This window comes from Lynx canadensis, chromosome B3 (genome assembly GCF_007474595.2).
Source record: "Lynx canadensis isolate LIC74 chromosome B3, mLynCan4.pri.v2, whole genome shotgun sequence".
NCBI lineage: Eukaryota > Metazoa > Chordata > Mammalia > Carnivora > Felidae > Lynx > Lynx canadensis.
This window is the reverse complement of record NC_044308.2, coordinates 88,248,839-88,274,573: the sequence shown is the minus strand read 5'-3', so window position 1 is coordinate 88,274,573 and position 25,735 is coordinate 88,248,839. Positions and strand designations below refer to the sequence as shown.

At 37.4% G+C, this 25,735-nt stretch overlaps 1 pseudogene; it reads left to right on the top strand.

Annotated features, from left to right (window-relative positions):
* Positions 1 to 24,422, top strand: part of LOC115517062 — a 29,316-nt pseudogene extending 4,894 nt beyond the window's left edge.
* The last annotated feature ends 1,313 nt before the right edge of the window (positions 24,423 to 25,735 follow it).

Here is a 25,735-nt window from a genome sequence, read left to right as displayed (position 1 = left end):
TTGTAGACTTCGCCAACTGATTCCTCTGGTTCTATTATGTTCTTAACCTTCTTATAATTCCCCCATCCTCCTAATTCTAAAATTATCTTTCAAGTCTCCCTTTGCAGCATGTACATTCAACCAATTGCCCAGTCCTATCATATGTAATTCTAAAATTCATCTTAAATTTGTCTCATTCTTATTTCCATTGATGTCATCATCATTCAAATCTTTGTTTCTAATATACGCAATTTTTTCTCATCCATACTATTCTTATCTGTACTATTCACTAATAGTATATTCTATGCCAGTTTCTAATCTATACTACTGCAGTGGTAGTATACTAACTTTTCCACTTCCTTCAAAGCTACATGTTACTGTTAAAATAATCTTCTCAAATTTGTGCTCACAAAGTGCAGTTCTAGGGCACCCAGGTGGCTCAGTTGGTTAAGCATCCGATTTCGGCTCATGTCATGATCTCATAAAACTATTAAAATGGAATTTAAATAACATATAACAGAAAGCTCCCCAAGCCCTCTCCCCAGTACCCTCTCCTATCTCACTTTTTCAGTATGTTTAACATGACTTATACTCCAGTCAGATTAAACTGAGTATTGTTCATTTGACATTTATGTCTCCATAACTATTCTCAAATTATTTCCTCTGCCTGGAGTCCCTTCCCTTGAAACGTGTCAAGATATTCTCATCTTTCTAAGTTCCAGGTCAAATTTCCCCTCTTTCATGAACATTTCCCTGATCCTTGCAAATTAAAAATCATCTCTCCTTTACATATGGCCAACAGACACATGAAAAGATGCTCAACATCACTCATCATCAGGAAAATGCAAATCAAAAGTACAGTGAGGGGGTGCCTGGGCGGCTCAGTCATTTAAGCATCTGACTCTTGATTTTGGCTCAGGTCATGATCTCACAGTTGGTCAGTTCGAGCCCTGCATAGGGCTCTGCATTGACAATGCAGAACCTACTTGGGATTCTCTCTCCCTCCTTCTCTCTCTGCCTTCCCTCTGCTCTCGCTCTGACAGTTCTCTGTGTTGACAGCTCAGAGGCTGGATGGAACCTGAGTCTTCCTCTCTCTCTCCCCCCTGGATTCTGTGTCTCCCTCTCTCTCTGCCCCTCCCTCACTCACACTCTGTCTCTCTCTCTGAAAAATAAATAAACATTAAATTTTTTTTAAAAAAATACAATGAGGTATCACCTCACACCTGTCAGAATGATTCATATCAAAACCACAAGAAGCAATAAATGTTCCCAAGAATGTGGAGAAAAAGGAACCCTCATGCACCATTGGCTACAATGCAAACTGGTGCAGCCACTGAGGAAAACTGTGATTAACACAGAATTACCTTATGATCCAGTAATTTCACCACTGGATATTTTCCCAAAGAAAACAAAAACACTAATTCAAAAAGATATATGCACCCCTATGTTTACTGCAGTATTATTTACAAATTATGGAATCAGCCCCAGTGTCCATTGATATATGACTGGATAAACTGGTGGTTGGGGCACCTGGGTGGCTCAGTCAGTTAGGCTTTTGACTCTTGATTTTGGCTCGAGTTCACGAGTTCGAGCCCCTCACTGGGCTCTCTACTTTCAGTGCAGAGCCCTCTTTGGATCCTCTGTCCCCCTCTTTCTCTGCCCCTCTCCCACTTGCATTCTCTCTCTCAAAAAATAAATTTTTTAAAAAAGATGTGGCACATAAATAGCAAAATACACACACAAAAACACATACACAATGGAATATTACCCAACCATAAAAAAGAATGAAATCTTGTCATTTGCAACACCATGATGGATCTAGAGGGTATAATGCTAAGTGAAATAAGTCAGTCAGAGAAAGACAAATACCGTATGATTTCACTCATATGTGGAATTTAAGAAACAAAATAAATGAACAAAGAGAAAAAAACAAAAAACAGACTCTTAACTATAGAGAACAAACAGATGGGTTATCAGTGGGGAGGGTAGGGGGAATGGGTGAAATAGGTGAAGGGGATTAGGAATATACTCATCATAATGAGCACTGAATAATGTATAGAATTGCTAAATCACTATATTGTATACCTGAAATTAATATAACACTGTATGTTAACTAAACTGGGATTTTAAAAAATCACCTCTCTTCTAAACTTTTACAACTCTACTTGAATTTTCTTCAGGCATTAGAACATTCTACCCTATATTATAAATATTATGACCATCTCTCATCACTGTCACTTGGCTATGAACTCCCAAAGGGTGGGACTTTGGTTTATTTATTTGTATCCCCTCTGAATATTTTTTCCTATTCTTTAATAAGAAGAAATCACTATTTATATACTGTTGTTTTCCCTGTTTGAAAAGAAGAAAGTGTTGATTGAAGAGAAAATTATAATATTGTATATGAGATTTAACATTTTAACTACCAACCACTAGCATTATTTTGGGAAAGAATAGTTTTGAACCCTAGATCTACATCAAGTAGGAAACAATGTCAGATTACTAAACAATTTTATTTGGTAAGTTTTTTAAAACATCTACTATGTGGAAGAAGCATTATGTCAGTTGCATAGAAAACACAGCCTTATTCATTAATAAGAATATAGACTAATGAGATAAAACAAAACTTGACATAACTATAATACCAGTGTAAGTGCAATATGAGGAAAGCACTGCTATGGAGATTTAAATATGTACAAAACTCAGGAGGGAATCTCTACAGCAGAGTCAGAAGCATACAGACTTGGAAGTCATTCAAGCTGGTTTGCATCCTGGCTTATTTCTTTAAGTGGGGCAGCTGTGGGCAAAACATCAAACTGCTCTAAGTCTCAGATTTCTCATCTGTAAAATGGGAATAATACCTACATTTGGCTAACATTCCTAAAACAGAGTAAGTGCTCAAAAATGACATCTTCCCTCCTCCATTTCCTACTTACTGGCCTAAAAAGCTCACAATCTTCTTAACCCCACAGTTCTGGATTTACTTTAGTTCAAAGTATCAAATTTGAAATGATTTGAATCCTCTCACCACATTTCAAAATGGAATCGCTAGGAGAAGGTAAAATGAAATCAGTAGTAATTAAAGCCAGAGTTCTGGGGCTATAACATAGCCAGGGCTGAATTACAAAGATTGCAAATCTCTTTTCACAGATGATGATTTCAGTTTGGGGTACTAAAATCAAATGCCATTAATCTAGCATATCAGAGTCAGTTCTATTCAGTTTCTCATGATGATTAATAATTGAGGCCATATCTCACAGTTACAAATATGCTTCAACCCTGAAATGTTCCCAATAAATTTACCATCTTTCTCAAATGGATGTTTTACTGTCAGAACATAGTTTCTTATTCCTGTAATATTGGCATTGAGCAATACAGGCTTAAACACGTCCAGTAAAAGCACCAAAATAGCGTTTTATAAGGCTTAAGCATGCCATCAAGAGGAAAGTCCATTTTTAATAAGAAGTTTAAGTCGTCCTGTTTCCAGTTCCCAGCTCCTCTGGGAAGTGATACAAAGTTCTCCAAGTGGAGGAAAACCAGGAATTCCCCAGAGTGTTAATATTACAAACCCAAGTTGAAATCAAACTCAATTACAAACTTAACTACATTTTCAAGTCTGTTTTTTTTTTTTTTTTTTTTTTAATAAATCCCCTGGCCTTAAGATCTACAGCAGCCCTAAACCAGGCTGGATTCTGAGTGAGGGTCAGAGAGCCATTGGGAATCCATTGTTCCTCTTGGCGGGGAGGGAGTAGACAGGAAACCTGGATTCTAGATCTTAATTTGCTCTCAACTGCCTGATTACCCACTGTCAAAGGTACCAATTCAATTTGATTTAACATTCATTTATCAAACTCTTGTATATGCCAAGACTGTTAAATATTAAGTATAAAAAAAAAAACAAGATCAGGTACGACTTTCAATTGTTTTAAAACTGAATGCTTGCAAAACAAAAGTAGACAAGTTATGTTACAGACCTTTCTTTTTAAAGTAAAAAGAAATTAAATAAGACTTCACAGCAAGGTGAAGAGTAGCTTCAGAGAGGTCATCAAGGAGAAAACTCTGAGAACAATGGCATGTGCTCTCTGCCCATGGTGTCCAGACTGATGAGCTAGGTCACCCACTTGAGCTCATCACCATCCTTTATTATCTGGGCAGTGCTCTCTTGCGCTCTGCTCCAAACATAATATAACAACGTGGTCCCTGCCCTCAAGGCTAACAATTTAGGCTTGAGAGACAGCTTGTTCTGACACATTCCTAAATAAGCTTCAAATGTATAAGAGAGAAGCAAGATCAAATCTAAGGAAACAGCATCAGAGACACAATATACCCAGGATGACTAACTGACCTAACTTATGACCTATAGAAACCATTTTTCTTCCAAAGATAACTGATGTACTTGTAGTCACCACTGTGCCAAAACAAGATGCTTGATAAATCAATTTATTCCAAACTGACATATGATCCAAATATTATTTTAAATTAATGAAAAATATTTCTAGTCCTTAGAGAATTTACATATTTTTATATGAGACCTGCAGCATCATCTTAAAAATACTTTCATACTACAGTGGGAACTTTTTAATTTTATAATTGCACAATACTCAATGAGGTGATGGGAATTACCCCAAAGTGTTGCAGAAAAACAGGAGACGGCCATATTTTAAGGACTTTACTTAAAGGCAGATAATAGTAGAGATTACACTCAGGACTTATTACATATGTAAATTGAATTACATGAGTAAGAAATTTGAACCAGAGAGAGAATTCTAGGTCTGACTTCTAGTTTCCTTGTCTTCAGTGTAGAACTTTATACTGTTTGACAGTGTCAATTCATTTTCCAACCTGAAGCTAGATTGTAAGAAAAGCATGAATCCAAAATATGGAATCATACTGGGATTACTGTATCACTACAAGTTGCCCAAAGGTGCTTCCTGATCCACAAGCCCCATTCACAACTATGCACGGGGCGGGGGACGGAATTCACTGGCTCTGAAAGCCTCCCATAGACATCATCTTTACCATCCCACTCTCTTCCAGCAGTTTTAAATTATTTTTAATGTTTTTATTTATTTTGGGGAGAGAGAGAGAGGGAAAAAAAAACGCAAGCAGGGGAGGGGCAGAGAGAGAGAGGGAGTTACAGAAGCTGAAGAAAGCTCCAGGCTCTGAGCTGTCAGCACAGAGCCCAATGCGGGCTCAAACTCATGAACCGTGAGGTCATGACCTGAGCCCAAGTCGGTCAGTCAATTGACTGAGCCACCCAGGTGCCCCTCTTCTAGCAATTTTAAATAACAAAGTCAAACCTAGAAGATTGGCAGTGTAAGTGCTAAGAGCATAGACTCTGCACTCAGAAGACTTGGGGGGTGGCCCCAACTCTGCCACTTCCTAGCTGTGAGGCCTGGGACAAGTGGGACTAGCTAAGGGACTCTCTGTACTTTAGTGTTATCATCCTCAATATTAGGAATAATGATAGAACACACCTAGATTGTCATAAACATATACATTGTTATATGTAAATCACTTACGTCAGTGTTTAGGACATTGTAACTGCTCAATAAATGTGCTGGAGATATGAATATTGTGGGAGTAGAGAGCGATTTGGGGGAATATTAACATACATCAGTGGTCCCCTGTCTCACAAACACATATTACTTGATAATTACTCCAGTTCAAGACTGCTACAAAAATATTAAGAGTATGGATTCTTGTTCAAGAAGTTATTCATACTTGTAAAAATGTGTTATAGACAACAAAGTACACATATATGGATACATGATAACTCCATTTCTGAAGTCTATCTATGAGGATAACAGAGAATATTAGTTAAAACTATGAAGCAGTCGGGAGGCAGAGAAAGCAACCAAAAATAAATCATCTATAATTCTATGAAGTACTAGGGCCTGAGAACAGAGAAGGTGGGATGCCACAGGACTTATGAGGAACCTACCCACTCTCATTGTAAGGTCTGATAGCCAAGATCCATATTCCCAACTTATGACTACTGATTTCCACGCCATCAATCTACCTTTTTAAACAAATAAAAACTGTAAGCAAGTCATGCCAAGAGGTACCAAGTATACAGTCCTCCTTTGACCTTGGTTTTCATGAGGGGAACCCCCATAATCCACTCACATCACGCCCCAATCAGGTTGACTCTAAAATCCCATCATATCTTCCATTATTTGAATATCTAGGTCTAAAGACGAAAAGTGAATATAACAGTAAAACTGGTAGTTCAACTCCACTAGCCTGTTGGCAAAAGAGGAGGGACAGCCAGGGAGTTACCACTAAGGGAGAGCTAATAAGGCTTTGAAATTCAAATCTAATACAATTTTTTATTTTTTTATTTTTTATTTTTTACTTTTTATGTTAAATATAATTTATTGTCAAATTGGTTTCCATACAACACCTAGTGCTCATCCCAACAGGTGCGCTCCTTGATGCCCATCACCCACTTTCCCCTCTCCCCCCACCCCCCATCAACTCTCAGTTTGTTCTCAGTATTTAAGAGTCTCTTATGGTTTGCCTCCCTCCCTCTCTGTGACTTTTTTTTCCCCTTCCCCTCCCCCATGGTCTTCTGTTAAGTTTCTCAGGATCCACATATGAGTGAAAACATATGGTATCTGTCTTTCTCTGCCTGACTTATTTTACTTAGCATAATACCCTCCAGTTCCATCCACGTTGTCTAATACAATTTTTTAAAACAACTGTTAAAGATGTCAGGTAAAGAATTACTGTGCCAATTAGTAAATACATTATTTCAGCATTGCTTCTGAGTGTGGATACCACAAATCCTACCCTTTTATATTTAGAGAACCCATATAAAGCCTGTACTCAACAGGCCATTGAGAAACATTTGCTATTAGTGATTCTGATGATATATATGTATGAATAATATATGTACACTTTACACGTATATTGGTGCTGAGTATTTCAAATGCATCCACTCTAATCTTCACAACAACCTTGAGAAATGTAAGCCCCAAGATTCTTTCTTTGTAAGGAAACTATATTTATGACATGCTAAATTTCTTGACCAAAGTAACACAGATTAAAAGTAGCAAGGCCAAGTTTCAAACCAATCTGAAAATGCAATGTGTTCAAAACATACTATCCTGGAACAGGCCACAGAAATAATGTATCTCTAATCACCTAAGTTCCTACCAGTGAATAAAATGCCCTATTTCTAAATTCTTCTTCAGAATGCTTTCTGAGCTAAATAATACATGAACCAGGCACCAAAAACCATATTCTACTTTATCCATGATGAAAATTATTTATTTCAGAAGTTCTGAATATAGGCCTTATAATTAACCTGACCATGGCACCAGTATGAAGTGCTGACACATTATGACTAAGAACAGTGTTCCTACTCTTCCAGGCTTTTGTGTTAACACTATCTTTAATCATATCTTCAATAAATAATCAAGATAAATTCCAAAATATAAACTGTTCTTTATCATTTATTCTAACAGTCCTTATCTAATCATATACACATTCGCAGGCTTCTGAAATTTTTAGATTGTCATTAAATTCCTGAATTGTTTATCAGTTATAGCAGATTCTATATGTGAATCGCAGTTTCATTACTGTTCTAGGATTATAAGTCTTAATTTCCCAATACATGCTCAATATATACTTTCATTTTAGTTCCAGAATATAGCAATGTGATGCATTTTAATGAAAACATGAAACATATATACAAACTATAAATGCTACCAAAATTACCTCCTAATAAGATTTTTGAAATAAAAAGCACTATTCTCTAAGTATTTTTCTTCAGTGCTTCCTATTGAATCATGAAATTTTATCAATGGAAAGCATATTAGGAATAGTTTATCCAAGTTCCTTATTTTAGAAATTTAAAACAATGCACAACATGCCTAAGAATATAATGGTAAAGCTTCAGCTTTCTGAATAACCGATGACAATAAGATTAGACTTTGTGAAAAAAAAAATCTCCAGAGATTTTAATTGTACTGTCACTACTTCTTGGTGCATTTCTGCTTGTGTACATGAAGACAACAAATGATATGAACGGTCATTTGAAATAAAACCAGGACAGGTTTATATTCAAGATGGATAATACCTCATTTTTAACCAGAGATAATTATAGAAGTTATTATTCTATCAACTTATAATATTGAATTAATGAATCTAGGCATATAAAATGTAAGTATCTTCTTTATAAGCTATGCATGCAAGATTTACAGTCATAACCTTAACAAATATAAAATTCAAAACAGAAGTTTAGCATATGTGAACTTGTTTTACCTATTAGAGCTCTCGAATAAAATGAAAAATGTCATTAACTAGGAACAAAACCAAAAAAAAAAAAAATGAGGCTAAGGTAAAGTAATGGAAAAACAACAGTGACATCTGCTGTCTGTTTTTATAGTTTCCTTTACACTTCAAATCTTCAATTTTCTTCTATATTTACCAGTCATATCCACAACATAAGAAATGCTTTGATGACTACGCACATTCTGTCTACTCCAGTGATTTGTTTCCAGGGAATCTGAAGCAAACTATTTTGAATACATGATCTGTGTCACAGACCTTTTAATACACATACGTTTAAATAATCTGATCAGAGATTTCACCCAAATTTAGAATGTATAATAATGGTATCCACTAACTATTGACAGGTTAATAGTCATATTTCTGCTGTCTCTTATGTTCCACCAGTAATATTGTAAAAAAAAAAATAAAACGGTTTTACCTTTAATTTCTATGATATTATATGAAGCACAATGCAGTTACCATGACATAATGGCATTTAGATTCCTTCATGGGAGAAGAACAGAAATGCACAATTTAGACCTGGAAATCCTTAGGTTGCTTCCACCACTACCAGTGGCAGTCTTACGAACAGGATGGGTAGGTAGCAGTGCACACATCCTTCCTGGATATGCAACTTCCCTCCTGGATATGCAACTTCCCAGGGTCCCACCTCATGACTGCTGAAATACCACAATTACAGAGCCACTTGCTTGATTAATGAATTTGTCATGAAGTTCTTACCTGTTCTACCATATTCATTTTCACTCTAGAAGATTAAGACATTGGGCCATTAATGACCAGTAGCTCCCTGGAGAGAGGGAGTTAATCAGAGAGATTTTCTGTTTGACAGCCAACTTGTGAGCATTTTAGTTGCAGAAGAAAGAAGAATGGTTTTGTCTTTGGGATGCTGGCCCAAGAAGGCAGGCAGGATGTGGAGAAAACTGAGTTATCAGGGTATAAGGAGTTTAAATCTTTGGTCAAGCTCAGAAGAAAGGAAAACACAAAAGATAACGTTACAGACAGACTTTTCCAATTTTACTCAGTTCTCACAGTGCCCATAAAACAATCTTTACATGGGTATTGAGTAAGCAGTGACAGAGCTGTGAAATAATAAGAAGGAAAGAACCAAGAAGATTCTTAAATTCTTAAACCAGTGATTCAAGATCAGAAAATCACAGGCAAAAATAAGTGTCCCAAGTATATCTGTCTTATTTGGATAGAGAAGAGCTTATTTTTCTTACTTGCTATAAGAAGGAAAAGGTACTCCTCAGTCTAAGACATGACAAATTACATCCTTCCACTGATAGCACTCACCACAAAACAGAATCCGTGGAAGCTGATCTCAAAGTTTCGCATAAGTGAAAACAAAGGTTATTGGTTTGATAAAAGAAAATCCATTTTTAAGATGACAGTATAAAAAATCCTCTAATGGCAAGAAGCAATTTTCATTCTAGGGAAAAGTGAAATTCAAGAGCTCATATGGGAAAAAGAGATCGTTTGCTCTGTTTATTCTTGCCTGAACAGACACATTCTAAATTGATCATCAGTGAAGAACAAGATAAACATTCAGGAGCAAATGTGCACTTTTAATCTGACATTTGAAGAAAATTTATAAAGAAACTTTATATAAAATAAATCTTCTCAGACACTCAATAAAAGCAGTACAGTTCAGGAATCTAAGGTCATGATGAATGTCCTAAGCCAATGAAGTAAATTTTTTCAATGAAATCATTATTTGATCTAAAAATAGCATCATCAAACAGATGACCAAAATTGTCACTGGAGAGTACAACGGATATACAAACATGAGTAAGTCATGGATTCCATACCAAAGAGTCTTCAATACACAAATAGGACATAAATATGTGCGAGAAAAAAAAATCCTTGCCTCATATTTTCTAGTCCTGACTCACTGGTTTAAGAGTTAAGAAATCTTCTTGGTTCTTTGCTTTTCATTGTTTCATTCTTTGACACTATTTACTCATTATCCACATAAAAATTGTTTTCTGGGCCATTTGGGTACAGGGTAGGCACCAAAGTCAGTTTTCTATAGGGAAATTAGGAAGGCTATATTCAGTAATAAAATGGGATGCATCTTTGAAAATGAGAAGGCATTCAAAATGGGGACAATAGGAAGACTGGCATTTTACGAAGAAAAAGAAGTGAGAGGAAGAGCTATACAACAATTTGGCATGTTAGGGGTATCTATTTCAGTAGGGCTGAGAATGGGACATGAGGAAGAAAGGGATGAGAGGTGGGGCTGAGGGAGAGGCAGGAGCAAGATCCTGGAATGGTCAATACGACATGGTTCAATTAAGCTCAACATCAACTTTATACTTATTTTATTTTGTTTTGCTTTTCAGATATGAGACTGGAGAAACCTTCTCAACCATGTCTACTCAAGTAAAGGGCTGTAGATTTCCCCACGGATTTGGGAAAAAGAGGAAAATAAAAGTAATTAAAATAATGAATCTTGATGAATCATTCCAAAAAATTTAATAAAATAAATTAAAACATGGAAATTGGGATATATCCTCATAAATGATAAGGGTTTTATCATTTTAAATGCTTTATTTGCATACTTAGTGCCTCAGAAGTGTACATCAGGAAGCTATAGCCTTAAGAACAATTAGTAGAATAGGCCATTCAGAAACAGCAGTTGTCTTCATTAAACATTCTTTCTGGAAATACAGCTGGAAACTTCCCTCATTCAGAACTTATTCATTGGTGAAATAGCCTTAGTCCTTTCCCAAGAACAGGGGTGCCAAGACTTGATGGGTCTGGACAAACATCTGGTTAGGGCTATAAAAACCCTGGACTGCAGAAAGCTTTTTGGTTCCAGGAGGAAACCTTACTGGGTTTTTTCTCACAACTGCATCTGTGACAGGCAAGTGCCTCCTAAATTTAAGGGATCTGGGGGAATCTTTGAGAGGAAAGTCCATGCCTGGAGTCTTGACAAAGAGGAACAAAGAAGGTAAGATATCGTTCCAAGTCAGTGATGCCTATGATTGAACGATCTCTTAGGCACCATGTGCCTTGCAAGCTGTATAATACCATGTGGACTATCAAAGCTTGGAAGAATAAAGGAAGAGCATGGTAAATGCTAAAAAGATAGCAGTGAGGAAACCTGGGCCCATACCTAGGTCCTTTGGTAACTGTTAGTATCTTTCACTTTTCACTTAAGTAAATAGGTATACATATATTATACATAAAATAATTAAAAAGAGAGAACAAAAGGAAAATATATTAGGAAAAAACTTGGGGTGCCTGGGTGGCTCAGTCAGTTAAGTGTCTGACTCTTGATTTCAGCTCAGGACATGATCTCATGGTTCATGAGTTTGAGCACCGCATCAGGCTCTGCACTGGCAGCACGGAGCCTGCCTGGGATTCTCTCTCCCTCTCTCTCTCTGCCTCTCCCCTGCTCACACTGTGTCTGTCTCTCTCAAAATAAGTAAATAACCAAAAAAAAACAAAAAAACAAAAACAAAAAAACAAAAAAACCTTAACTGTACATCAAGTCTATACTGCACTCTTTCCTAGACATACAAATATCTCCATTAGTACATAAAAACTTCTCCTATACAATAACACACAAGACTTCATCCAGGAAGCCTCTCAACTCCCTTCATTTGCTATTCCTATTTCATTCTTCCATAAACAAAGTCATTTCTAACAGCTCCCAAGTGATGCCAATGCGGCTGGTCCATGGACCATACTTGGGGTATCAAGGCTTTCAAGCATAATGAGCATAATTCACCTGCCTAAGGAAAATTTTCCTAATTCCTATACAGAAGAGATCCATCCAGGAGACTCATTAGCTTCGAGCCCATAACTCCCCTACGGAGCACTCATGTTGTTTCTCTGGCATTCTTTGTTAAATATGCATCTTCCATCTTAACTTCCTCATCAAATTCTATGCAATTCTGAGCAGAGCAGGTAAATCTAAATTCATAATAAGAGGCAGTTTTTACTTAATGGCATAAATGAGGAATCCACTACCTAGCTGAGTGACCTTAGGAAAGTATTTTAACTATCCTAACTTCAATTTCCTCATCTGTACGATATGGATGGAAACAGCAAATATTTCAAAAGTTTATTCTATAGACTACAAAAATAATCCATGTAGCATTACCTGGTGAGCACTCAACAAATGCTATGTATTAGTATTATCACAATGACACAGCATCTACAGTGCTTCTGATGTATACTTCAATCTCTATGGATTGAGACCTGAAATTCACAAATTGATTTAATCTAATAGAACACGTTGCTCTCAAAATCACCAACCATACACATCCAAGTATATTAATAACTTTTTTAAAAAAAATTAATGATTATTTATTTTTGAGAGACAGAAAATGAGTAGGGAGGGGCAGAAAGAGAGGGAGACACAGAGTCCGAAGTAAGCTCCAGGCTCCAAGTTGTTGGTACAGAACTCAACATGGGGCTTGAACCCATGAACTGTGAGACCATGACTAAGCGAAAGTCAGATGCTCAACTGACTGAGCCATCCAGGTACCCTAGTCAGTTTTCCTATAAATAGTGAATAAACATTTTTAAAAAATTATAATAATAATTTTAAAAAATAGTGAGTGAAGATCAACACCTCCAATCTTTACATGTATATTTTAACATAGGGGTTATTTATCATTCTTTGGGGCCACCTGTCACCTTAAACTTTCTACTACTCAGGGCTTTAACTTGCAAATCATAGCACTGAATCAAGCTAGTTTTAGCAGAAAAGGATGTAAGAAGAATTATTAGCCAGCTCATAGAATCCCTGAGACAGACAAAGAATAAGACCTGGGGGCTCACAGGCAGAGTTAGTGAGCCAAGGACAACACAGTGAGAGAAAAGGCATAGCTCCACTGTGGGTCTGTTGTAAGAAACTTCATTAACAACCCCAATCACAAATTAGCACCCTTGGTTCTGAATGCCAGAAGTCCCCCAGAGCCATTCTAAAACAAAACACCTTCACAACCATGCTTGCAGAAGGTCCAATTTCCCCTCACACAGCCATGAGTTGGATTTATATCCAAGTCTTGTATATGTACTCTACAATGGCAACAGAGACTAGGAACCCATCACTTTCTAGAAAGACTACCTAGAAGAGGATTGGAATGGGTGTTGAAAGAGCCAATTTATTATAGTATTTAGCAAAATTACTCCCTACATTTTAGAGGTCTTGCAACTTATGAGTACTGGTAGGTGGTAGAGCCTGCCACAAACTATAGGGGGAAAAATGCCAGATAGTCACCTTCTTAGTGGCCTTCACAATTGAAACATGAGCCCATGACCTAAGTTCTACCAGTCAGATGCATCCACCGTAAATTCTGAATTGTGAACCAGCAATGCAAAGACAAGGAGAATGTGAGCAATTCAGTCTGGCAATGACAAGAGATGGAGCATGAGAATATCTCTAGGGTAGCAATGGCAGCAGTTCTAGTGACCCTAATTCCAGGTCCATTATTATTGCTGTCAGCTTTGCACACTACAGTACCCAGTCTCAGCAGCAGTAATAATGGTGTCCTTATGGGGCATGATCTGGAGTATTGTTCCTAGCTCTGCAGCCCTGAAGATTCTGTACAGCTGAATGTCCTAATAATTAATTTGTTTTATGCTTACAATGTATAGAGTTGATTTAAGGGAACACTAAGTGACATAAATTGCTTCCAGTTGCAGTAGTAGGCAATGGTCCCTCAGAAAAAAATGGGAATGGGATATCTGGCCTAGTTAGTAAAAAATGGGGTGCTTGGATGGCTCAGTCACTTAAGCATCCAACTTTTTATATTGGCTCAGGTCATGATCTCACGGTTCCTTAGATCACACCCCATGTTGGGCTCTGCACTGACAGCATGGAGACTGCTTGGGAATTCTCTGTCTCCCTCTCTGTCCCTCCTCCAGTCACACATATGTTCTCTCTTGCTCCTTCAAAATAAATAAGCATTTTTAAAAAGGAAATAATAACAATGAAAATCCAGTCAGTATTAAGAGATGTGAATGGAAGCCCATGGCACAAATTATCAAATCATCACCTCAAAGAAGTCTTCATTGAAGACAGGGTTAATGAGGACCATATAGCCCAGCCACAAGAGTATATGACAGGCATGACGCATTCAAGAACTGTGGGGCGTGGACATTGTTTCTAACAGTGCTACAGTGCTTAAAGGGGAAGAATGACAAGCTGAAATCGCAAATTCATGGCTAGAGGCATGAAGTGAAATCCCAAGTTTCTCTGACTGCTTAAAGAATGTCTTATCGCTTTCAGCCGCAGGGCTGAGAAAACTAAAAATCAAACTCGAACTTTGATCCTGTAGCTTTCTAAAATTATAATGTCAGCCCACTGAGATCACTTATGTGTAAGTAAAAGCATTGATCAGGATAGAACAAAACTGAGATTTGGAATGGAGGAAAATGGATGAATTTGGATGTCATAAGTACCCCAAACCCACCAAATCCCATAACAGGCCCTTGCTGACCAAAGCAGCATCGTTCTCTTTGTCAGGTGAGACACAGAAGGAATAAATTATCTATGGTAATAGAGGTGGCTGTCACAAAAATCAAGTTCTTCAGGTAGCAGGGATAGCAGAGCTGATGGCAGCTTCCAGACTCCATTGCTAGGGATGTCAACAGTGCAGGCTGTAGTTCTTAGCAGCAATGACAGCAATGTCTCCACTGAGCTGGTTCCACGGCATGATTTGGAATGTTGTTCCTATCTGAATAGTCCCAAGGCTGGTTCTCTAGCTCAGTGTCCGTTGAATAAATAATTTTCTTCACAAATCAACCAAATTTGGTTTCTTGCTTATAGCTAGGAACTAGTATGCTTAGAAATTTCACTAATGGCTTTTTATTTTACCCTTGATCCCCTCCCCGCAAAAATATGACTAGGCTATAAAACATTTCAACTCTGTTTGAGTGCTTTAGAACAGTAAGTCCATAACTGGTCTAAATTTTCCTTACAATAAGAACTCATGCTTAGAGTGACAGGCTCCCTGCCTGGAAAATTTAATAAGAGATTCATGGCTGTTTGCTACTTACAGAGAAAATTTATTCTCTTACACCTTTATCCATCCTTGTCTCTTTTATATGCAATATTATTATTCACAGTTTTCCAGTGAATTATCAAAGAAAAGGCAAACACAAATGGCTCCCTCTGTAGCAGCAGTCAACTAATTTATCAAATCATAACCTACAAATTCCAACATGAGCAACTGCCTGGTCAATCTAACACCATGACAAACTAAATGTCTGATAAACAGTCACAATCCCTTAGAAATTTTATGGCAAAGACTTTCAAACCCCCCAGCAAAGGGTATTATTGGTGTGATGGTGAAAACCACAGATCAAATATAGCTCATACACTATTGATAAGGCTAATATATATATATTAAATACACTATAATGATATATCTATAATTGAATAAAAATTGAATGTGTATAATTGAATAAAAAGACAAGTTGTTTTGCTGCATTAGACCCATAATAAGTTACTATTATGATGGCTACCCAATTGGGCTGTTTATGTACCTTTCCAAATTTGTTCTGCCTCACCATCTCCTAGGCCTTGGATATCTTGTTCAAGGAGAATCTAGCCGCATCACCAGCCCTGTCTCCTCATCTCCTAACACTACAGTCTGTCTCCAGGCAAGCTTCCATATGGCCTTCCTACGAGATACCACAGCAGTTGCTACAATGGCTCCTTTCACTGCTTCTAGGTTTAGATGAAGCTAAGCTGGCTCTTTTCATCATTCAAGTGTCCAAGCATTCTCTCTCTCCTATGTCTCTCCCCACCTCCTTTCATTTTATTTTCATTGTAACACATACCAGTACTTGATATTCTTATTCATGAGCTCCATGACACCAGGAATTTTATCTGTCTTGCTCAACACTGTATCCCAGCACCTAGAACAGTGCTCACAACACAATAGGAGCTCTACAAATGTTTGGTGAATAAATGAAGATGGAAATTTTCCCACTGAGTTTAGTCACAAAGAGGTGATGAGTGACCTCAGCAATCTTAATAGAATTCTGATGAAGAAGTCTAATTGCAGAGGATGGGAGGTGAGAAAATGGACAGAGTGTAGTTGTGTCCAGAAGCATAATTGTGGACAGAGAACTGCTGGAAGAGTGAGGTGGATATAGAGAGGTTCTTTAAGGATGAGCACATGAGGATATTTAAGTATCGATGAAAGGGGAAGAATTCAAGATTCAGACACTTCTCTACTGTTGTTCTTATCCATTCATTCACTCATTCTCCTGGGTTTAAGAAACCAAGTGAAACTAATAAAATGACCAGCATGCACTCTTCAGGAAAAGTGCACGCTGTGGGAAATAGTTTCAATAACCAACATATTTATGTGACAGCACCATTTTTTGAATGCAGTGAAGTGAATAAACAAGCTGAACTTTTTTGTCATTAGCCTTCAATAGGATAGCAGTTTTCCAGGCAAATTCAATCCTTGCTGACTCTCAAAGAGCAATTTTATGTTGAAAGGGCTCTATGTTCAAGAGAGAGACTTTTAATATTAAGCCTAAGAACTGAGGAGACTACAATAGCTAACATGACGAATAAAAAATAAAAATAATAAATGTTTCCTCTATAAAATACTTACTTTAGGTAGCAAGGGTAAAAGCTGCTACATGTAAAAGGTTTTCAATGCTGATTATTTTCAAATCATTCTTCAACTCCACACAATATGACATTTAAAAAAATTTTTTTAATGTTTATTTTTGAGAGAGAGAGAGAGCAAGTGAACATGAGTGGGGGAGGGAGAGAGAGAGAGAGAGAGAGAGAGAGAGAGAGAGAGAGAATCCAAAGCAGGCTTCAGGCTCTGAGCTGTCAGCATAAAGCCCAACACAGGGCTCAAACTCACAAACCATGAGATCATGACCTAAGCTGAAGTCGGGCGCTTAACCAACTGAGCCACCCAGGTGCCCCAATATGGTAATTTTCAAAGTGGTCAATTTTTGCTCTTTTATTCTTCCAAAGAAAACTCTACTGATTCAGATAAAATTTTTTAATTAAGACAAAATTTTCATGGTGGAATACAGTCATCTTAGGCAACCCCTTTAAGTGGTCATCTCAGAGAAGACAGTAGAAATAGGTGATATATCAGTAAAAGCACTCAGTTCCATACTTTGAATTTATTAATCTGTTAATAAAAGTAATACAAATAAGAAATCAAACCAAGAATATTACCAAGTGCTATTCCTGCCTAAAATACACCTAGATTTTTTAAATATTTTATTTTAAAAAATTAAAAGGTCCACTGGGGGTTATGGGAGGAGGAATGGGCTAAATGAGTAAGGGGCATTAAGGAATCTACTCCTGAAATCATTGTTGCACTATATACTAACTTGGATGTAAATTTAAAAAATAAATTAAATATAAAAACTTTAAAAGTCCATATGAGGTCTAGAGAATAAGAACAAGTACCCTCAGTATATTAGAAATAACAATGAAGCCCTAAAAGACAGAAAGCAGGTGGAGTTGGAAGTATGAAGAAAAGCATGGTCCCAACACACACACACGCACACACACACAACCAGAAGCTGAAACAAGATGAAAAGATGCCAAGTGTACTCCAAACTCTGTAATGGCAAGCACTGATGGCAGATGACAGTCTGGGAAACTACTCGAGTTACTTTAGAAGAACCACATTTAGTGTACCCACATAGGTCAGCAACTCTGGGGCAGGTTGCTCTATCACGGTGACAAATCTTTCCTTTCTCTGCATTCACACCCCTGCAATGTGATATTCAAACTCCTTCCATCAAGAAGTGAACTCTATTTCACTCCTTGAATCTGGGCTGGCCATCTGACTTGCTTTGGCCAATGGAACATTAGCAAATATGATGGAGACAAGGCTTGAAAGTCTTTTTCTCTTATTGTACTTAGAACTGAGAAAACCATATTTCTTTAGCATGGCTTGCTAAAGAAATAAAAAGTAGCTTCATGGAGGAGAACCAAGGAGTTCAACCAACTGCCAGACATGTAAGTGAGACCATCTGAGACCAGCCAGCCTCCAACCAACCCACCAACTGACAGCAGAACACCAGAATCACAGAACTATCTGCTGGCCACAGATGCACAAACTAGAACAGCAGAGAAAAAAACAGAGCCAGCCCAGTTGAGCTACCTAGCCCACCCACAAAATGGTCAACTAAGTAACTGTGCAATTATATCAAGTTGCTACATTTTAGAAAGGTTTCTGGTGTTGCTACAACCATAGATAACTGACACAAACTCCCCTTCTACTATTTCACCATGCAACACACAGCAAAATCATCTGTCTCTGGCAAGAATAGTTAATGTGAATGCAAATCTTGCCAAACAAAGTCAAGGTATCTGGCAGCTGGTAACATCAATGAGAAACAGAATATTACAGTCAGAATAATGGCCACTGGCTCACCCTTCCCCACAATAAATGAAGCAAGCTGTGGTAAACAGAAGCAGCATTTACTGGGTGTCCACAAGGACTCTTAAATACAAAAAGATGAGCACACAACCAAGAATCCTCAAAATATTAACAACACAATAAAAGAGAAGCACTAAAGAACAGAAGAAATATGAGCACATGAACTCAGTAAGAATAAATATTAGAGGGAACATAAAGTAAATTTAAAAGAAATTTAATTAATAATTTTAATGAAATAAGAAAAGACACACTATCCATGAAACAAGATCAGGCTATGAAACAGAACCAATTACAGATCTTGCAAATGAAAAATAATGATTGTCAAAATAAAAACTCAATAGATGAGCTGCAGACAGTAGCTATACTTGTGGTGAGCATAGCATAATGTATAGAGCTGTTAAATCACTGTGTTGTATACCTGAAACGAATGTTACATTGTGTGTCAACTATACTTCAACAAAAACAAAAGAAACAAACAAACAAACAAAAAATAGACGGGCTGGGAAAAAATGAATCAACACAACTAAAAATTAATGATTCCAAATATCACAAAAGGAACAAAAAGATGAAATGTATAAAAATTTTTAATTAGATAATACTAGTATATCAATGTTAAAACCCTTATTTTAATTCATTGTAACATGATTATAAAAGATAATATCCTCGCTCTTGGGAAACTCACTCTAAAGTGTTTAGGGGTAATACAGAACCAACTCTAACTTAGTCTCAAATGTTCCCCACCAAAAATCATACACATATAAAGAGAGAGAGAATGGTAAAGTAAATGTGGTGAGAGGTTAGCAGTTTCTAAATCTGGTTGGAGGATATGCAGCAGTTCCTTGTACTGTTCTTACAATGTTCCTATAAGTTTGAAATTATTTACAAATAAATGATATAAAAATTGTAAACTACATGGAGGAAAACTCCAGAAGATCCAGCCTTCATGTACCAAAGTTCCATAAGAAATGACCAGAAAGAAAGGAACCAAGAAAAAAATCAAGAAAATAATGGAAGACACACTCTTATAGCTGAAAAAAAAATCCTGACCTTAAAACTGAAGGACCAAAGAGGATGAATGAAAAAGGTCTCACACCTGGATACATTTTTATATAAGTTTAAACCACATTTATGTATAATTTAAGGATAAAGTCAAAAAGGTAAAAGGAAAGATAGGGCAGGGGGATTATTCACTGAAAAAAAGAATCGGGCTGGTATCACATGTCACATCAACTCTAGATTCAACAAGATACTAGATAAATATCTTCAAAGTTCTAAGTGAAAATTATTTTGAAACTGAAATTTTCTTCAGGCAAAATATTATTCAAATATGAAGGCAAAGTTAAATTTATTTTCAGATTATCAAGGATAAAGAAATGTTATCTCCTATAAGCCCTCCATAAACATATGTGGTATAGCAAAACAACACATTGTACACTTTAAATAGATATATTTTACTGTAACAACGTTATAAGTGGATTGTTGATAAATGGACCAGGGTTATGTATGAAGGGAACATTAGAGGAACCAGCGTGATGGGAATACAAGACATCTTTGTATTTTCTTTGGAAATCTTCTGTAAACTTAAAACTATTTGAAATAAAAAGTTTAAACTATTAAATAAATACATAAATATACATAACTTTTATTTATCAATTATACCTTAGTAAAGCTGGGGGTGGGGGTCAATATGTGAATGTCAGAAAAACAAAAAGAATCTAAGAAATGGCAAAAAAAATAGATCAGCAATGAAATCAATAAAATATTAACTAAATAAATTTTAATGTTAAATAATAAATGGCCTGAAACTATTATCTCAGATGATCTCAGCATGGGAGGGAGATACCAGGAGGAGGAGGAGGTAGATAAAACAAAGAGTATTCCCTGCTTTCTTCAGAAAGGATATATTTGCTGGTTTATTTTATATGCTGATAAAAAAAATGTATGTTTAAGTGTATGCCTTAAAAAGTAAAAATTAACCTCTAGAGTCCAGAGGAATAGAATATAATTTCCTAACCATAAGAGGAGAAAAACAGAAGACAAATATCTTGATCAAAACAAGAGCTGAAAATTGGGAAGATTAAAAAAAATAAATAATTTGGACTATAAAACACATACATTACAAAGTAACATGGCAAAAATGATCCCAAACATATCAACAATGACAATACATGGCAAACTAGGTAAATTACTCTATTAAAAGTGGAAAGTCAGGGCGCCTGGGTGGCTCAGTCGGTTAACTGTCCACCTCTGGCTCAGGTCATGATCTTGTGGTTTGTGGTTTCAAGTCCTGTACAGGGCTCTGTGCTGATAGCTCAGAGTCTGGAGCCTGCTTTGGATTCATTGTCTCCCTCTCTCTCTGCCCCTCCCCTGCTCACACTCTGTCTCTCTCTCAAAAATAAATAAACATCAAAAGTAGAAAGTCATATTGCATTATTAAATCCAGCTATAAGTTGTCTGTCCCAGACACACGCCAAACCAAATGACTCCGAATAAAAATACATAGATGTTAAATGCTTTTAAAAATTAAAGTGTAGGGGCGCCTGGGTGGCGCAGTCGGTTAAGCGTCCGACTTCAGCCAGGTCACGATCTCGCGGTCCGTGAGTTCGAGCCCCGCGTCGGGCTCTGGGCTGATGGCTCAAGAGCCTGGAGCCTGCTTCCGATTCTGTGTCTCCCTCTCTCTCTGCCCCTCTCCCGTTCATGCTGTCTCTCTCTGTCTTAAAAATAAATAAACGTTGAAAAAAAATTAAAAAAAAAAAAATTAAAGTGTAGGGACACCTGGGTGGCTCGGTCGGTTAATCATCCGACTTCGGCTCAGGTCATGATCTCACAGTCCGTGAGTTCGAGCCCCGCATCGGGCTCTGTGCTGACTGCTCAGAGCCTGGAGCCTGTTTCAGATTCTGTGTCTCCCTGTCTCTCTGCCCCTCCCCTGTTCATGCTCTGTGTCTCTCTGTCTCAAAAATAAATAAATGTTAAAATTAAAAAAAAAAAAAGCATATTTAAAAAAAATTAAAGTGTAATTCTAAAAAGAGATTATGGATTCATAAATATCCTAGAACCAGAAAGGATAACTACCCAAAGGGAAAAGAAAGGTGGCCAGATGCTCTGAACACAAACGTCACCTCCCTCCCAGCTTAAGCTGGCTCCACCATTGACAAGGGGAAGCCAGGAAATTTTTATGGATAAGAATGGATTTTATTTAAAAAAAAAAAGAAAAAGAAAAACAAGTGCAATCTTGCAGCTGTGTAATTGTGAAAATAGATCTGAATAAAAGATTCCAAAGGCAAAAAAAAAAGTGTACCCAAAAACTAATATATCAATTATACCTCAATTAAAAAATTAATTAAAACATTTAAAAACAAAAGTAAAAAGTAATAGTAATCAGATATATTATAATTAAAGGTCAAAATATCAAGTGAGCAGTGTATTTAGGATGCTTCATGTGATATAGCACATAGTCAAGATATATCATGAAATTAAGTAAAGTCTTAAAATATATAAAATCTGATAGAAATGCAAAAGTAAATCTATAATCACAGTAGGAAACTATAACATTCCTCTCTCAATTCATGACAAATAAAGTACACAAAAATAAGTAAGGATATAGAAATTTTGAATAAAAGAACTTTGTTTTGAACAAACAAGTTTTGAACAAATTGATATGCAGAAAAGGACTACAGCATGATCTGCTTACCAAGTCATGCTGACCAGAATCTTAACAATGATCTTAGAATTCATATAATTCTTCTCCCAGTGTATTTCTGGCATTGAGGGCTGTTCCAGATCAATCAGTCATATCACTGTTGGACAAATATTATAAAGCTCCACAGTGTGAGGTCTTGATGATGGCACCTCCTGCAAGTTAACAAGCACATTAGGAAAGAGGAAAGGCTTGGGTTTGAAGGAATGCAATAAAACAGCAGCAGATGGTAAAGCCATCGTTTGACACAGAAAATTGGGAAACCAATCCATTTAAAGTAGGAAGTACAGCACGTACCCTGTATTTGTTACTGAGCTTAAAATGTATAACTATAAAATGGTATGACCTTTTAAAGTCGTGGGCTCATTGAAAGCTCTGACATTTGTAACACAGCATCTGTTACAAGCCATTCATTCTTCTTTCCCTTACTATTGCACGCACAAATAACTGTATTATCTTGCTCAGCAAATCTGATTTGGCCCAAAGGAGAGTGAGTTAAAGTGACAGCAATCCATTCTGCAAAATAATTTCTAAAGGAAAAAGTCTGATTTGACCAGTGAAATCCTTGTAAGAAAGAAAAAAACTAAAAATAGAACTAGACACGTCAAAATTGCTAGTCTTTCTTCCTTGGCCTCAACAATTCACCTTCCACAATTGTCCTCTACAAAATTATGAGAGCGTCTGAGTCCTACCCAAACATCTCTTAAGAAAAAAGCAGAGCCCCTTCCACACGGTCACACTGAGCTAGTACCTGCGCCTGGAACCGGGCCACAACCTTAGGTGCGTCCACTGCCCGCCGCCGCCTCTGGACCACGGACCCCCACAAAGCGAGCAAGCTTCGGGCCTTCATGAAAATGTGTAAGCAGGATCCGAGCGTTCTGCACACCGAGGAAATGCGCTTCCTACGGGAGTGGGTGGAGAGCATGGTGGGGGGGGGCGGGTGTAAAATACCACCTGCTACTCATAAAACTAAATCAGAAGACGATATCAAGGAAGAAAAAACAGATAGTAAGAAGACGGAGGAAAACATAAAGATAGACGAACCATCAAGTGAGGAAAGTGATCTAGAAATTGACAATGAAGGTGTGATTGAACCAGATACTGATGCCCCTCAAGAAATGGGAGATGGAAATGTAGAGATAACCGAGGAAATGATGGATCAGGCAAATGAGAAAAAAAAAAAAAAAAAAAAGTGTCTGCCATTGATGCCCTAAATGATGGTGAACTACAAAAAAGCCATTGACTTGTTCACGGATGCCATCAAGCTGAATGCTCACTTGGCCACTCTGTATGCCAAGAGAGCCAGTGTCTTCATCAAATTACAGAAGCTAAATGCTGCCATCCGAGGCTGTGACAGAGCTATTGAAATAAATCCTGATTCAGTTCAGCCTTACAAGTGGCGAGGGAAAGCACACTGACTTCTGGGCCATAGGGAAGAAGCAGCACATGATCTTGACTTTGCTTGTAAACTGGATTATGATGAAGATGCTAGTGCAATGTTGAAAGAAGTTCAACCGAGGACCCAGAAAATTGCTGAACATCGGAGAAAGTATAAGCGAAAACATGAAGAGCGAGAGATCAAGAAAGAATAGAAAGGGTTGAGAAGGCTCGGGAAGAACATGAGAGAGCCCAGAGGGAGGAAGGAGCCAGAGACACTCAGGAGCTCAGTATGGCTCTTTTCCAGGTGGCTTTCCTGGGGGAATGCCTGGTAATTTTCCTGGAGGCATGCCTGGAATGGCGGGGGGGGGGGGGGGGGGGAATGCCTGGAATGGCAGGAATGCCTGGGTTCAATGAAATTCTTAGTGACCCAGAGGTTCTCGCAGCCATGCAGGATCCAGAAGTTATGGTGGCCTTCCAGGATGTGGCCCAGAACCCAGCAAATATGTCAAAATATCAGAGTAACCCAAAGGTTATGAATCTCATCAGTAAATTGTCAGCCAAATTTGGAGGTCAGGCATAATGCCCTTCTGACAAATAAAGCCCTTGCTGAAGGAAAAGCAACTTCGATCACCTATTGGATGTCACAATAATACAAACCACTGTACCTCTGACCTCATGGAGAAAGCTGGGGTGCTGTGAAGATAATCCCTACCCCTCTGCCCCACATGCAACTGAGACATTTTACAGTGGTTTGCTCTTAGGGTTTTCATTCAGATGATGTTTTCCTATTAGAAATTATAAAGTTTAAACACTTTTTAAACCTTAAAAATCTTTAAAAACATATTACAAGGGTGTGTTAATCCCTTAAAGAAAGGAGAAAGAAAGACAGAGATGATGGTGACTCTAAAAGATTTCACACAAAACTATCAATTTATTCTACCAAATATTGTCCCCAAGATCATAAAAGAAACTTGTGTATCTGCATGCCAACAGTATGACTATTAAAACATTTGAGTGAGGTAAGAGTAGAAAATTTTTGGATTGAAAGGAAGACTCTCAAGCATTGACAAGTGATAACATACACCTACATTACCCCAGGATGCGTTTACGCTGATGGATATAGCACATCTTTGATAATCATTTATAAAGATTTGTTTTTAAATTATGCAACATAAGAGGTTACTGTATTAGTTTCCTGAGACTCCTATAATGAAATACCACAAGTTGAGTGGCTTAAACAACAGAAATTTGTGGTCTCAAAGTCTGGTGGCTGGAAGTTCAGTTCAAGATATCAATAGGGTTGTTGCCATATGAAGCCTGTAAGGAAGAATGTGTTTCATGCCTGTCTCATAGCTTCTGGTGATTTCCTGGCAATCTTTGGTATCCGCTGGCTTGTACAACATCACTCCAATGTCTGCCTTAATGTTCACATTATGTCACTGTGTGCATGTCTATCTGTATGTCTAAATTTCCCCTTTTCATAAGGATACCAGTCATATTGGATTAAAACCTACCATAATAACATCGTTCTAACTTAATTACCTCTGTAAATACACTATCTCCACATAAGGTCACAGTCAAAGGTACTTGGGGCTAGGACTCCAATGTAGCTTTTTTGGGAATGACACAATTCAACCCATAAAAGTACCCTAAGGCAAGTAATAAATACACCTTTATTAGCATAACCATACAATGACTCTGACAGTGAGAAACAGTAGCAATCAATAACTACTCATTAGTTTACTAATTCCAAAAGACCATTCTCTATAATCTGAACTTTTCCCTGCTTTCAGTGTATCCATAAATGAGGCACTAACATAAACATCCTGTTTCTCCCTAGCCTCAAATACAGGTATCCTGCTTCTAATAAGTCTGGAAGAAAGATCCTACTCTTCCTTGGCCTTCTATTTCCATATACACATGCATGCATACATACACACACATGCACAAGAAATCTTGGTAGCCTATTGTCTGAACACAA